A 16,648-nucleotide genomic window follows, 5' to 3' on the forward strand; every position below is an offset into this window, starting at 1 on the left:
CCCTTCATGCCGGAGAAAAAACTAAAGATATTATAGCTCATTGCTTACAAAATTTTGCCACTGTGGGCGTTCCAAAACAGTTAAAAACAGATAATGGTCCTGGTTATACTTCTACCTCTTTTAAACAATTTTGCTCATCATTTGGCATTACTCATATAACAGGAATCCCATACAATCCACAGGGACAAGGCATAGTTGAAAGAGCTCATCAAACTACTAAAATATACTTATTAAAGCAAAGAGAGGGAATTGGAAAGGGGTACATATCCCCCAAAGATAAACTTAAAATAACCCTTTTTATTCTAAAATTTTAAATTTGGATTCATCAGGGCTTAGTGCTGCAGAAAGGCATATGTGTCCAAAAATTGTACATAAGACCAAGGTACTTTGGAAGGATATTCTAACAGGACAATGGAAAGGTCCTGACCCAGTGATTGTCTAGAGTCGGGGGGTCTGTTTGTGTGTTTCCACAGGGAGAACAACAGCCGATTTGGATTCCAGGGAGATTAACCAAAGTGATTTCTACAGACCAAAAAGAAGATGATTTGACTCAAATCCATAACAGCTGATATCCTGCGCTCCAGCTTGGCTATTCTTACATCTGCAACAGTGATTCTCCCACACCTGGAGGCTAATGAATAATGGACACCATTAAAGCCTATTTCAAATGTAAAAAACCTTGGGGCTTGCTTGTGGGAATACCTTCAGACCCATTATGCAAGTTACAGGAAAAAGGATGGGATATCCAAAAGAGAGTCAAACCCAGGTGGTAACCAGGATGCTTTTTTCAATATCTATTTTATTATTGTCCTTCCCCACATCATAAAGTTCTATTTTATTTTTTGAGCTCATACAGACCTAGGTTAATGTTTTCTGATCAGTTTTATTTTTTGACTGTGGAGTTTTTAAACATTGCAATGGAGATTTCACCTGTGAAAAGCTACAAGGCCTTTACTATTGTCTTATGTGTTGTATGTTATGTGTGCACACTTGTGTTTTGTGTTGTATGTCTGTATGTGTGTATGTCCATATATCATATATGAGGAGCACTCATGAAAAAATAGATCCAAATTTTTTTTTATTCACGTGATTTTAATGGTTTAATTTAAATTGGTTAAACAGCTGTTGAGGATTGTTTTAATATGTGAACAAATAAGGAGGTTAACAGATCTGTTTGTTTACTTTCACCTTTCCTTTCCATTATATTTAATAATTCTGTTCAGGATAATGTAAATTGTTCAGAAAATTGTTTTCTTAGTGCCTGTTGGAATGTTACATATTTTTTTTTTAGCCATCATTGCCAGAATTCCTATCTTCATCCCAGTGCCGGTGAAGACAAAAATAAAACCAAACTACAGATTCTTCAATAGCTATCACAGTAAACTGTAAAAACTGATGCATCAATGAATACTAACTCAACAAGTGATACTCAATCAAGGAGTCAATTTACTTTGGGAGGAAATGGACATATTGATAGATTCCTCTTCTTTGAACTGCTTGCAGAACTTGCCTGAACTATGTATCACTTGTATGCATTGTGAACTATCTGTTGGTGCAGCGAATTGTGGTAGTGCTGGCGTATCTTTGCTGATGGTATCACCGGTGGTACAATTTTTCCATAGGAGCCGTCAATTGGCTCGGTGTCGTGGCATTTCTGTATCCTCCTCCCTTATGCTAGTGATGGTCTAAAATTTGGGGGCCAACAGAGGTGAGGCAAAGAACTTCATTCACCCCCCCCACTGGCACCAAGGCCAAATTTGGGGACCAACAGAGGTGAGGCAAAGAACCTCACCTCCCCACTGGTGCATAGGCCTATCCACAAGTATGGTTGTATGCTGGACTGGTAGTGAGTGATGGGTAAGATCCAATTGCAGTGGTACCAACCTAAGACAGGAGGCCGACATCTTGAGGTCAGCTCATCCAATGACGAGTAAGAACCATATGTGTATTGGACAACCTAACAGGCACGGTCCCTAAGCCACATTGCTTGTTGTTTAATTAAACAGAAAGGGAGAGATGCTGAGAGCCACAGCCGAGTCGGAATGGCCCCTGGCATTTTGCCAATAGTATTGGTTGAGAGGCAAGCCATTAAGAGGATGCCGGATTGATATTGTATATTAGACCTTTACTGTCCGCCTCGGCCTGCTACTTTGGAATTCTCGTGCTACTTTGGAGTTCTCATGAGGATTCCCAGAGAGTTCCCATTGGTTGGGGAAGTGTGGGAGGAGGGATTTCCGGAAGAGGAATTTCCCGTTGTTGGTTCCTGGAGGAGCCATGGCGTTTGGGAGGTTCCCAGGGAGCATATTTGGAGTGTGCTGGTGGAGTTCAGAAATAAAGTTTGTTCCTGCTTCAGTGGCTCATGATTTGTGCCCAGCCAGACTGCGGCAGTTAGTAGCAGCTAACCCTGCAAAATGGTGAACCTAAGACTGTCAACAAGTCAACATGTGACAAATGATTGGCACAACTATGTCCTGGACACCAGCAATGCATTGGTCTTGCCTGAGGAACTGCAGTGATGGACGGCAAAGCGAAGGACCTTCCTCGTGAGCAGGCTGCTTCCAGACCAGCAAGACAGTAGCACTGGATTCAAAAAGTGACCAAGTCACATGGAGCACTCCGCTTCTTCCTCCAGAGTGTAGACTTTCAGAGCAGCCACGGTAGATCCAGCATCAACGGGAGCATTGGGTGCAATGGAGTACCCATTATGGGCTGGACTTTAAGATATCTTATCTTCCTAAAATCGCTAAATATAATTTTTTTAAAAAAGTATTTAGGTTGGCCACCTCTTTCTTTTGAATTGGATACTTTCTGCCTTGCCTGGTACTGTAAACACATCAGGCAAGGAGTCAAAATTAGCTAGAAATATCGGTCTGTTGTGTTAATTTCCCATCAGACGAGCTGAAGTTGGGGGCTCTTCTACATGTCCCCTGTGGACTGCAGACGCAAACAGTGCCTTTGTCTCACCCGCACTCTGCGTCATTGTCAGCATGGATGCAGGAAGGGCAGGCAGAGGAGCGTCCATGGGCGTCCAGCACAGAGGACTATCACCCAGGAGCCTCCAAGGGTGTGGTGCTTAGGAGCTGGGGGCAGCAGGAACGTGAGCCCATTTGATTGCTGCGTGACCCCTGCGGCAGATGGAGGGGTCTGACTGCAGGGATGAGAGGCTTACCTCTAGTGGAAAGGCGCTCTCTCTAGACATGGTACAGTGTGCACCAATGTCAGCAGCCAAGGGCGCTCAGCTGCTCTGTGGCATGTCCTACTGCCTCTGCTTCCCTGCTCCTGGGTGGTAACAGGAAAAGGAAACGTCATCCATGCACAACCTGTCTGCTGTAATAGAGATGGGGTCTGGGAAATGCGGACAAGGGGAACCTTCTTGGTAAGAATGGAAGTCTAATTAAAACAAATAATAATTTAAAAAAAACATGGAAGTCTAATTCTGTTACTCTTATTTCCATTAAAATTATGTAACATTTTAACCACTAGTAAATTTTTGAAGTTTGGTTAAAATACTCGTTCTACACTAAATTTGCAAGATAGGAGAGTTAATATAACGAGAGAGAAAGAGAGGCAGGGGAGGAAGACAGAGAGAACAGAAGGTTCTCATCACTCAGGGGCCCGTTAAGTCAGGGAAAATATTTCTGAGAAAATTTAGTCTGATTTTTTTGCACTCGTTACTTAAAAATACAGTTTCTGAGATTAGAAATGGGGTTGTTTCAATGACATTTGACTTTGCAAAGAGATGAAAATAACTAAAAATTCAGAAACTAGAGAGTTATTTTCCCTAAACAGCATGACAGAGCCCGTGAGGAGTTTCAGAGAGATGGGGGTCTTTACAATTCTAATCCACTGGCTGCTTTTATATATTTATATACTTTTGAAAAAATTATTATTCACAGGTTAAGACATTGAAAACTTTTGTGGGGTATTTTAAAGACCTTTTCAGCTTCCTACACCAAGTGTCCATGTTTCTAGACCCACTGTGACATGTGTCCTGAGTACTTTGAGTTCTAAACATGAATATTTGAGCATGATGTATGTTCTCATGCAGTAGAGCAGATCTGAATTTTTGAAATCGTCTCACATGCATTCGGATGAGCTCTCTGGAAAGGCAGAACACATGTGGAGCTAGCACAGGAGTGTCCCAGAGGTCTCCTCTTGGAGGATGCCCTGATGGAAGATCGGAAGCTGCTGCTGGTGTGACTGGTCCATGTTGATCTGATCCCTTAGGTGAGGCCAAGGCCCTCTGGGATGGGAAAGACTCATTCTCCATCTCACACACTTCCTAAGGCCCGGGCCACACAGGGGCGTCCCTAAGTGAATGTCTCTCATTGCTGAAGTCCTGGGGACGCACAGATATTTGGCGAACATCTAGTGTGTGGATCCAATTCACTGGAAACGGAGGAGACAGTTTTAGACAAGAAGTTAAAACCCTTCGTTGTTCGAATTGCTTTTTTGGTTTTGATGGGAACAGACCAAAACAAGGAGACTAAAGCAAAACAAAACAAAGCAACCCAACAGCAGACGACTTGAAGTTCTGACGTGTGCAGTGAAGAAGCTCCGTGGTCCACAGCAGGCGCTGTGCACGCCTGCAGAGGCCCAGGCGTCTCTCGGGAACCCTGACTCCCTGAGGCGGACATTGAGGGAGGCTCGCAGCCTCAGGATCACAGAGCTGCAGTTGGAACCTGTGGATGGTGTGTGAATCACAGGACCCCACAGGGCCACCAGGAGACTAACGGTGGAAAAGGCAGAGTGGTGGGTTGGCGATGAAGCTCCGAGAAGGCTTGTCATGGAAACGGAACGCAGAACAGTAGGAATTTGGGAGAAGATGGAGGACCACGGGAGAAGAGAGTCAGGATGAAGGCTGCTCTCACACAGCCCTCAGGAGTCTGCGTCCCAGACGGAAGCCCTGCTCAGTCGGCTCTGCCGAGGGACAGGCCAGAACCCGTCAGAATCCCACTGGATTTGGTCACCTGGACATTTGATGATCCCTGAAGAAGTGGGGCAGTGTGTGTCGGGGGTGGGGTGGGAGTTGCAGAGGGTGAAAACTGAGGAGAGAAGGCGAGAGTAGGAGACCATTTCAGGATGTTTAATTGTGAAAAGGAGCAAACATGGGGGGTGGTCACATGTGGATTTGGGCAGAAGGATAAAAACATATTTAAGATATAACATTCCAGAACAAATTTGCATCACATTTGCAAACCCTGCAGATGTGTGGAAACTGGCAATCTCAGAAATACTGGGGCTACTGAAGGTGGGAAGACCTTGGGGAGGTGGGGAGGAGGGAGGTGGGGACAGAAGAAGGGTTTGGTCGCTTTTCATCCTATAGAAAGAAATTATCAAACAAGTTGGGAAAGGAAAGCTTGGTGCAGACACAGGTGGGTGAGTCGATTTGTGGGTGGAAATCTGAGAGTTTTCATCTGGTGGCTGCCACCTCTCTGCTGAGCATGGGGTGTGTAGAGTGTGAGCTTTGAGGCTTGAAAATTTAGTGTAAGACAGTCTTTGCAGCTCGTGGGAGCACAGACTAATCAAAGCATTTTGAAAGTTTGATGAGTTCCCATTTAAGATTAGGAAGCATGAATTACAGTCCCACTGATTTGCATAAATGTGTAGTTTTCTCAGCAATGCTGTGGATCTTTAGAAAACGATGCTTGTTCTAATCAAGAACAGAGAATCTCTAAAATACCAAATTAAGGACTGGCAGAAATCTTGTAAAAACTGAAATTTTAAAGGTCACATTTTATAGATATTCGGTCCTTGGCTGAGGGTTGCTCATGGGGGGTGGGGAGGCAGAAGGGACCAGAACTGTTTGCCATCCTACCCTTGAGCACCATTTGGGGTGGATGAGAGGGTCTAATAAGGAAGGGACAGGGACCAGGAACAGAGTATCATTCTTACTAAGTCATTTATAAAACAAATAGTAAAACTTGGATGGAAACAGGAAAAGAAAAGGAAAAATTGATCGAACAGGTTGATTTTCACCATGATTGAAGTGAGGACGAGAAAGGGGCCCTCGGCGTGGCTACCAGGCGAGCGCTTAGCTGAGAGTTTGATTTTTCTTTCCCCTGACAGGTCTCATGTAAATTCATCTTCCTCCTTGTAAATCGAGCTGAAATCGTGGTAGCTGGAATAGCAGTGGGGTGCGAAGTTTGATAGTTTCTTTCCACTGGATGAACAGAAGAGATTCAGAGAGATTTGATGTGCCACGTTTATTGTAAGTGATCTCCGGAGCTGGAGTCTACCCTGTTTGCTAGGCTTCTGAATTCCACCTGAGAGAGACGAGGAAGTCCGTGGCTGCTGGAGGTGAGCCCCAAAGGTAACCGGTTTGGAATGGCTGCAGAGCCTGGCCTGGCCATGGGTAGACTGTGGGCACAGGGGGCTTATTGCTGTGGACTGAGAAGGTGATCTTCAGCATGTGCAGGGATCAAGTCTCCTCCTCTCAAGTCTTCAAGGACCTTTTCCCTAAGTGCCTGCCTGCAACAATGGACCTAGAGTTCAGAGCGGGGTGCCCCCCTACATGCCCGTTCCTTCCAGTTTCTCCTGCTGGTCCACACTCGCCGTCCTCAGCAACACCCTGTGCCAAAACACACAACTTCCAAACACCAGCAGCTGTGGCCAGTGGCAGGGCCCAGCAGACCTGTCCAACCCCACGTCGGTTCTGCCCCGTTCCTTCACATCCACCATTGTTTTTCACTCCTGTGCCCATGTTTTAATTCACATCTCCTTAATAGTCCAGGCCTCCCAGTCTGTCCTTCAGCCTGTACTGGAGTGGTTTTCTCAAACTCTCCTGCTCCTACCACTCAAAAATCTTCAGACACCCCCATTATCCCTCAGGTAGAGCCAAATGTTTGTAGACTAGACTGTCAAATAGCCCCATTTCCGTTTTGATGTTGGTGTCCTTTTATGTCCCCAAACTACCCTCTGATCTGACCCAAAGAGTGGTTTGGGGGTGTGTCTTTACCCTGAGCTCATGCGTGTGTTGGCAGACTTGCCTCTGCTATTTTTCCCTGTTGACCCAAATCTTACCCAACACTCAAGGCTTACTCAATGCTCAACTCAGTTTACCCCCAAAGCTTGTAGGCCACGTCATACCCAGAGTACGAGGCCACCTCAACTCGTACTTTCTGAACACTACAACCAGTCATGCCTCTTCTGCATCTGACATTGATAGCATGTAATACGTTTATTCCATGTAGCAGTGCTCCATCCTATGTTCGTATTAGCTTCCATTACATGTACATCTTCTCTTAAACCAGATTTGAACCTGCTAATACTTCAGCAATTGCATCTTCTAATCTGTTACACAATACACTAGTGTGCAACAGGACCACAGGGGAAAATGTAGTGCACTAATGGAGTTTAAAATAGGAGTTCACATTTTGATAAAGCAAAGGAACTCACTACGTTAAAATATGGAGCTGAGATTGGAGATGAAGTCGTGGCAGAAAAGATTACAGCAAAAAAATATGGTCATTTGTAAAAAGAGATTTTAGAAGAAACCGCCCTAAGACCTTGAGTGGGACATGAGCATGTGAGCTGCCGCTTGATGTCCACATCTCCTATCAACTTCTGCCTCTGAACTTCTCTTGCAGTGCGCATGATGAGAAGAAAAGGCCCTTTTGTTTTTCCTTAATAAATCTGTAGGAAAAGATACTCATATAAAAATTGGACTGGGGCTCTGAATGCTGGTGTAAGTGGTGAGGACAGAGGTCAGCCGAACTCCCCAAAGCACCTCAGTGAATACAGAGCAGCGTGTGCTACAGTGACAACTTGCAAACCTGGAAAAAGGTTCAACAGTTGCCACACAAAGAGTAAAAGAAAGAATAAAAGTTAGAAAATGGAAAGAATGAATCCAATCCTTCTGGTTCTTCTGTTCCCTGTTAACAATCAGAATGTGCCATAGAACTCAGCCTTCTTAACTTCATGAAATGCCTCACTGTGACTGTGATGAAAATCACCAACTCCACGCATCTTAATTGTACTGCATTGAAATTGAATAAATACTCTGCATATTATTATACTCAAGATGTTATACACAAAGCCTTAATTCAAGGAATGTTAAACTCTTGTGAAACTAAATCTCATGCATAAAAGTGCAAAATAAACACAAAAACATCAGGCAGTGTATTAATAAATGTTGGCAATATTCAAAGTATTAAGTTTGCTATAATTAATATTTATGTTTCTAAGTAGCTAAAATTTGTGTTTCCTTTTATTTGTGCACTGCAATTTTAAAATGATATCACTGTCATAATTCTGTCTCTGCTGGTGGATATTTCATGGGTATGTTTCTCTCCAAATCTGCATCTCACTATGTTTTTGACTGTTTGGCTAACTGACGAATACATATGTGTGTGCATACACGTATATGCACTTTTCTGTATAAAAGATAAAGCCAGGAGAGTTAAAATATGACTGACCAAATAACCATAAACATAAAACATGCAACATTGCGCTCCTGGAGTATGGGATTTTAAGTGCCCAGGAGTCCAGAATATGATGTGGGAATATCTAATTGTCACTGATATGTATTCAAGCCACATTAAGTGTCTGATGTGTACAATTCAAATGACCATCTACTCACAGCATAGACAATCACCAGACATGGGTGGGCCAAGGGAAGGAGCCTGCATGGCACATGTGGGAACCTCAGGCTCTACATGGCAGGTTCCACAGGGAGGCGGCTTGCTCAGATACAAGTGACTCATCTAGTTGACAGAAGTCATAAGTAAAGCTCATAAAAAGGGGGTCCAATAGGTCGAACTCCTCCTGCCCTTCACCTCAGTGCCTCAGTGCACACCTGCCTGATGGGGGGGTGGAATGCCAGCGTCCTTGGGTTTCACTGACGACTTCACTCAGGTTGCAGAATTGCTGAGATGAGAGTTACAGATCATGTTAGTGTTTCCTGGTTTCTCCTCAAGATGAAGATTGAGTGGGGAGCTGGGGGTGAAGGCACAGCAGGAAGAGCTCTGCAGGGCTCCTCCACCTGCCGCACTGGCCAGGCGTGGCCTCCACTCCACACTGGGGCTGGGGCTCCACCTAAGCAGTTTGTGGATCATACAAGAGTGCTCTAGAGAATGCCCTTGACGGATGCACTCGCGGAGCACCCTCCCCTTGGTCTGAGATGAGCTCCTCCCACCAGGGAGGGAGGGGTGGGGAGAGAGGAATGCTGGGGCCGCAAGGCACACACCCTGGGAGACCTTCTGCAGGCCAAGCCCTCAGAAAGACAGAAGGCAGCCGCACCCTTCAGATGAGTTGCTCTTCACTCGTTTTAAAACTTTCAAGATGGACAAAAGTTGGTTTGTTTGAGCAGCTTCAACTGACGGGGAGCCTCGTGCTGTCACTGCTGTGGGAGAACTGCAGAGGAGACGCCCTTCTGTGCCCTCCTTGGGTGCAGAGTTGCTCATGGGATGCAGCTCCATCCGCTCCACAACCTTGGCCCCAGACCACACGTGGGTCCCGCTGGTGCCCAGCTTGCCCCAACACTGCCAGAACTTTTCTCATGCTTCTTGGCTTTTCAGATTTCTCCCAAACCCTTTCTCACCAGTTCTTTGACTTACTCTTATTTGAAGAAATAGAAGAGACTCAGCTCTGCTCTGAATGTTTTGTCACCCCAATGCGTAGGGTGACACCCTAACCCCAAGGTGATGATGTTCTAGTCATGGAAACAGAACCCTCATGAGTGGGATTAGCACCCTTGAAAAGGTTTGAAAAGACCACTTACCTCTTCTGCTGCTCAGAAGGAACTGTGTAAAGATAACTGCGTGCAGAACAGGGCAGGCCCCTCTGGACGTGGAGTCTTCATCTTAGAACTCAACTCCTCGGGAGCTGGGAACAATAATCGTGTTGGTCCTGAGCCACTCCATTTATGGAGCCCAGTGGTCTCATCCAGATCCCTGCATCTTTACATTAAAAAAAAGTCTCCATTCATCTGCATGTGGAGCCATTTTCAGTTCCTTCCTCTTGGAGCGGTGAAGGAAGTCTTGCTTCTCGTCCTGCGCAGCGCAGAGGATCCCACCCCTGCACCTGCTCCTGAGCTCTTCCTTTGATGCACTCTGCCCTGCACGTCAATCCCTCGCCCCTCTGACTGTTCCTTTCAGGACACATCACACAGACTCCAAATTCCTTTCTTAAAAACATCCCACAATCCCGCTTCCTCTCTGCATCGCTGTCAAGCCGCCCACCTCCTTCCTGCACCCAAACTGTACAAACTGATTCTCATTTTTCCACCTCCTATTATTCCCCAACTGACTTCAGGCAGGAATTTTCTCCCTATCACTTTTTACCAGAATCAGATGCAACATCTCCAGGATGCCACTAAAAACAACCCATTGCCCCGACATGGCTGAGTTTATTTCTAACCATGGTAAGGTACATCTCTGTCTCGGCTGCCTTCATGGCCTCTCGGAAGGAGAAGGCTGAAGGCTGGTACTGACCCAGCACTGTCACCGTCCCCGTGAGGGCCCTGTGAAAACCAAGTGAGCATCGTGGTGGGATGGGATCAACAAACACGGAGAGGCAGTCTTTCGGACTTAGAGGTCCTAGGTGTAATGCATTCTGTTTTATTAATGAACTGATAGACCGTGTAAACAGTACAGTTGTTGGGAGCTTGGAAGAAGTTTTTTGGATAATAAAGCTATGATGTTAAAGTCATATCAATGTTTGCAGTTAGTTGTGTAGAAGGTATAAATTCTCATAATTGCCTTTATTGAAATATCATGTGGCTTTTGTATTACCAAGTACCATGGACACTTTCCCATCTTAGTCACCATGTCCACACCTCTCAACTCAGTTAACTATTTCCTCAGTGAAACTCCTCCTACTTGGACTTTCGTGGTGGTTGTTCATCCTCCTTATTCTTATTTTCCCTCACTGGCTGCTCCTTCTTATCATTCTCTGGGTTCTTCTTCTCTATTGAAACTTCCAAGTGGTTCTTCTCACTTCAATCATGGGAGGACTTCTCTTTCCCAAAAGCATCTTTTCTCTGAGTGATATCATCTATCTCATCACTTAATAAAACCCATATGTTAATAGTACTTGGTCATATTTGAAAAACCAACTGAATTATTGACAATCAATCATTCACTTCCATCCTAGAGATTCTTTGAATGGAAGATGTTTGAAGAATTCACCAAACTCACTCAAGTCATTTCTTTCCTGACTTTTATGATGTCAACACACTTTACTTGCATGTTCACTTTTACGGGACCCTGTGTTAACTCCAGGGGACATCAATACATTGCATCTACTACTGTGAGTGGGAATCAGGGCTTTGGGGCTCCAGACGCTCCTCTGGTCCCCATGTTCCATGGCATATTTAAGGTTATGCATCTGGCTCCAAGATTATTGCCAAATATATGTCTTCTCAGTCTTAAATTTCTTGCTTCTCATTTTCTTCTCATATACTGCCATCGAGTTTATATCTTTACCACTCTACTGAAAACACACAGAAAGCTCTAGACAATATCACCAGGGATGTTCTTCTTGGTAACTCCATTAGGCACACTTTCTTCATTTTCCTCTTTGATGACTTGGATGTATCATGTTGATGTCTCTCATCTATTTACGTCTTCCTCGGCCTCATCCTCTCTGGGTGCTGTCCTCCCCTAAGCGGGCCAGGTTTGACTGCCTGCACCGTTGGTTTCCACAGGGCTGTCTTTTGCCCTTTCTTTTTCTAATTTTTCCTTACTTTTTAAAAGTTATGTTCCCTCCCCCAGCTTCAACCAGGACCACTACACATCTCCATCTCTAGCTGCAAGAATTGATTGACAACGTGTCCAGAATTCAACTTCTTGAATAAACCATCTGAGAGTCACAAAGTCACTTTAACTCAAACTGTCCCAAACGGAATTAGTCATTCCATTTTCTTCTTTCACCTGAAGCCAGCTTCCTTTCCCAGTGGCCTTGTCTTATGTGACCACAATGCTTTGGACCCCACCTCCCAGTTGGAAGGTGACAGTCATCCTCATCATTCTGTCTCCTTCATCACCTGCCACAAGTGAGGATTTTCCAAGTCTCAGAAGAATGATTCGGGATTCTTCAAACCTTTACCGGCTCTCTGCTCTCTAGTCACTGGAGTCTCCTCTCTCACCAGGTAGTCCCCACCACCTTGACCTGCTCTCTCTTATTTTTAGTCCCTGTTTTTTCTGACCAGTCTCTGACTCTACTGACTACCTTATTTCATTAAACATAAATTGGAGTGTGAAGTCCCTTCACTAAAACCTTCAGTGGCTTGACTCCTCTCTGTCTGCTTTTAATGATCTACAGGTTCCTTTAGGACCACTCCTCCTTTTGACACACCCTAATCCAGAGTCATGTTGGGATCATTCTCTGAACTTGCATATGAATTAATGCCTTCCCATTTTGCACTCTTTGTCTTTCTTAAATACCCTTTTGGTCCAGGTGGTTTGGTAAACTACCACTGGTTAACAGCTCAATCAGTGCGTGTCCTCTGGGACATAGCCCCACCGCACCTGGCTTTACCTGTACTACTGCTCCCATGCAACTAATCAAAGCATTTTGAAAGTTTGATGAACAGATCTGAGTATCCTCTGGAATACTTTCCATTTCATGATACCAGAAATATTTATTTACATCTATCTATCTACTATTGGCTGTTCACTAATTGGGTTTTTAATTTTCTCATAGGATATATTGATTTTCAATAAATGTGGGATGGGTGAATTAAAAGTTAAAAAGTGGATAGTAGTTAAGAAGCAAAATTTCACAGAGGCAGTTAGCACAACACCTCAAAGCTAGGCTGAGCATTTTTATAATTTATTATAGTCAATAGCGGGTTCCTGAATATTGTTGAGCAGAAACCTAATCATCATAGTGTTAATTATTTCAGCAAATGACTGATAGACTGGAAGAGAGTGATTTGGAGCAGCAAGTCTATGCCTCTCTGTATTTTTGCTTCTTAACTACCATTCATTTTTTTTCTAAGTTTTAATTCATCCATCCTGCATTTATTGAAAACCAATACATCCTATGAGAAAATTATATATATATAATTTAATTCTTTAAAATATGCAAGGGGGAAAACAGATTCCTTGGAGAAAAATACTTTTTTGGAAACAAACATTCATATCCATAACTGAACTTGCCCAGGTAACTTATGATCTGGAATGTGCTCTTACCTTGCTGAGCCCTAGGAGATAGAGAATGCTTAAGTGTGCCAATTGCATCCAGGTGCATGGTAGTGTCTAGAATGCAGCTGTTACTGTGTTAAACATAGAAGAGAATGCATGGGCGAAGGGTTGCCATGCTCTGAGAGCTCAAACTAGGCATCTCCACATGGACGTGAGTGGAGGTGAGGCAAGTGGACACACAATCACACAGTGGGCTCTTCTCATCTCAGACCTGAAGCTTCAAGCACACACTCAAGAGCAGTCTCACACATGCATCACAAGACAGGCCAAGTGAAAGGGCAAAGAGTTCCTTTCTGCATGCATCTTTCAGCCAAGAAATGTCCTCAACTCACAACCAATTGCCAGTCCTGGTACATCTGGATGCCTCATAAGGATTCATTTGTGAAATCCAGATTCTTCCTAACGTTATGCTGATCTGTACTCTCCTCCTAAAATGTGCATCCCTTCTTTTATTGGAGATTCATTACATTTTTCTGAATCCTCTTTGGCTTTGTAACTTAAGATTTGAGCATGATGCCTCATGCAGGAGATGCAGTCTTAATTAATTAGCCTCTCCATCTGGGGAAGAATCGTAAGGAAGTGCAGGTCTGTGTCCAGCATGGTGTAGATCTCATTCTTTGCTTGCAGATACTTAAATGTAAGCACTCTGTCCATAAGTGTGGGTGGTGTTAATAGCCTGTACAAACTGTCAAGCCCTTGCATTCCCTGTTCAGAGAAAGGAAGCCACCGGTACAAAGTAACTAAAAGTCAGAAAAGAAGACCTTGAAGTAATTGCAATTCAATAAGGAAGAATACATCAACAGAACTCAGTGGATTTCCTGACGAAATGTGTGGGTTTCAGCTAGATAGGTAAAGAATTTTAAAGAAGGAATAGGAAAAAACTAAAAAAAAATTAGGTGTTGAGAGAAAAGACAATGTTAACACCTAAGTCAACATTTTCTTTTCTTTGCCCACTGACTTCTGCCCCCAGAGGCCTGTAGGTAGGTCGTTTTCATCTGGATTCTCATCTGTGCTCAATCAGAGTGAAAAAGCCCAGAGAGGGAGACTGGGATGAATTCCCCGCCTCTGACTGCGGGAAGTTCATAACGCAAGGGAACCACCTTGAGTTATGACAGAAACCTAGCGAGGAAGAGGCTGGCAAAGACTCCAACACAGTGACACTCCTTCAGCCTTATTGGAATATTGATTTGTTTGTCATCTTAGTTTATTTCGGGAATGTGTCTTAAGCCTATGATCACAGGGGAGAGAGTAAGGCGTGTTATTTATCTTAAATAATGAAAAAGAAATGTGAGAATTTATGAATCCTTTGGAGTGGGACTTATCCCAGTATAACATGTACCAAGAAGGCTTGTCACAGTGAACTTTATTTGAACCTCAAAGAATGTGGAATTAATTTACATTTTATTATAGGACTAGTAATTCCCTCTGTACAATATAAAATGGTGCCAGAACAATCAAACCCTGTGTCTCCTTGCGGCTGCAGGATCCTGTGGGCACCAGTCCTAACACCCAGGCAGGAAGGTCAGAATGAATTGTTTCATCAATAGGAACCTATTCTGTACCTGTGGAAAGAGTCCTCGTTCTGCAAATAGAAGTATTTCAAAATCAAATTACTGAGTACTTCCCATCAGGATGCCTGTGTTTACCTGAGACCAAACAAGAAAAATAAAAGAAAGTTTGAATAAGTATTAATTTTCCATCTAGAAATTCTTGAATTAGCAAAGCAAAAAAAATGGTGGCAATTTTTTGTTATAATTTTGCAATTATAAACATCTCATACACCATTTGTATTTCCTACCATCTGCAGTCTGTGATGGTATAAGAAAACTGTTGTATACTGAGAGTTACTTAGGAAGTTTCCTTTTAAGGATTTGCTATATGCTAAATGATTTCCTCAAGTGCTTTTTAAACTTCCTCCCTGCTTCCAGAATTTACTACCATAGATTCTCAAAATAAGTATCATGCTGTTTTGAATTAGAGATGATACTAACAGACAGGACATAATGATGACTGTTGATATTGTGATGTCTTATGTGTAAAACTGTTTTCTCCAAAGAGAGCCAACTAAGTTTAGTCCCAAGAGCTATGTACCAATGTGTCCTTGACCCTCCCTTGTCCCCTTGAGAAGCGCCTCTGTCCCTTCTCCTTGAATCTGGGCTCCTGACTTCTGGAGGTGGAAATGCTGCTGTGAGAACCTGAGGCTGTGGTAGGAAATGCGCTGGGACATCTTCCCTGATGTCGGATTTCTCTACATGGTGCACAGAAACAAATGGTAGTAGTCGGACTGCTCCAAGGCCACCAAGCCTCCAGGTCACCGCAGCACACTCATGCAGAGCAGCCATGTGGAAAAGTTTGGAGGCTTCCTGGAGATGCCTGGCCCGCCCACCACTGCTCCAGTTCCACTGTTCCAGCTCTAACCACAGGAGAGACCTTAAATCACTGTGGACAGGAGGCAGGGTCAGCAAGTACTCAGTTACTTTCCTGGAATGAAGACTCTGAAGGACAAACCAAAGATCCAGAGCATCACTCCCAGAGAACTGTAATGGACCCCATCAACTGTGAGTCAATATGAGAAAAGCCGGACTCAAACCACTGACCACCTCTGCACTTGCTCAGCCTGGGCTCTGCCTCCTGGGCTTCCTCTGCAGGAGAGCAGAGGGACAGCTGTGAGGTTAGAGCCTACTCAACGACGGGGGGCAAGTTGCAGGACAAAAGCAATTATTTGAGAGCCTGGGTAATAAAAGTCCATGTCTTTATGATCCTTCTTACATAATGAACATACGTTGATTATAAAATAAAATAGGAAATTAAATATGTAAAACACTCTCATTTTGATTCTTCTACTCAGAAGTAGTCCCTTGTTGATAGTTGAGCATCTCACTTGCTGACAGTATAATTGACAGTATATCATTTAAGCAAAACTCTTTTAAAATAAGATAAGTTTTCATGGGTCATGTAATTGCTTTTTATTTATTAGAGTGACAGGTGGAGAAGGTCTAGAGATGCCCATTTGACACTTCTGCCCAAACTGCCCTTACTTTCTGAGTCTATGACCCAATCTAGATTAAGGTTAGATTAGGCCCCATGATTGAGTCCTGGTGGCTTTAGAAGAACAGGAAGAAGACAGACACACAGACACCCACACTCCCTGCCTCTCACCACGCCATGCCCTCTCCATTCTCAGAACTCCACTCACAGGAAGGTCATCCCAGACGTGGCCTCTTGGCCTTGCACTTCCAGAACTGGAACCAAAATAAACCTCTGTTCTCTGGAAAGTAGCCGGCCGAGGCTGTTTTATTATACAAGTGAAAACAACAACAGCAACAAGAAGCAAATACCGTCTTCTTTCTCATTGTTCTGTATGCAGATTTGCTCCATTTCTAACCACTGTGGCCAGGCATTTCTCTGTACCCTCCAGGTGTCCCCTGGCCTGGCCTGGCCTTCCATTCTTGCCTGGTCTCAAGTCCTTCCCCTGCTTTCCACTTTCCAGCCACAATGGA

This window comes from Marmota monax, unplaced genomic scaffold (assembly GCF_021218885.2).
Source record: "Marmota monax isolate L192 unplaced genomic scaffold, Marmota_monax_Labrador192_F-V1.1 WCK01_AAM20220418_F8-fsc00083, whole genome shotgun sequence".
NCBI lineage: Eukaryota > Metazoa > Chordata > Mammalia > Rodentia > Sciuridae > Marmota > Marmota monax.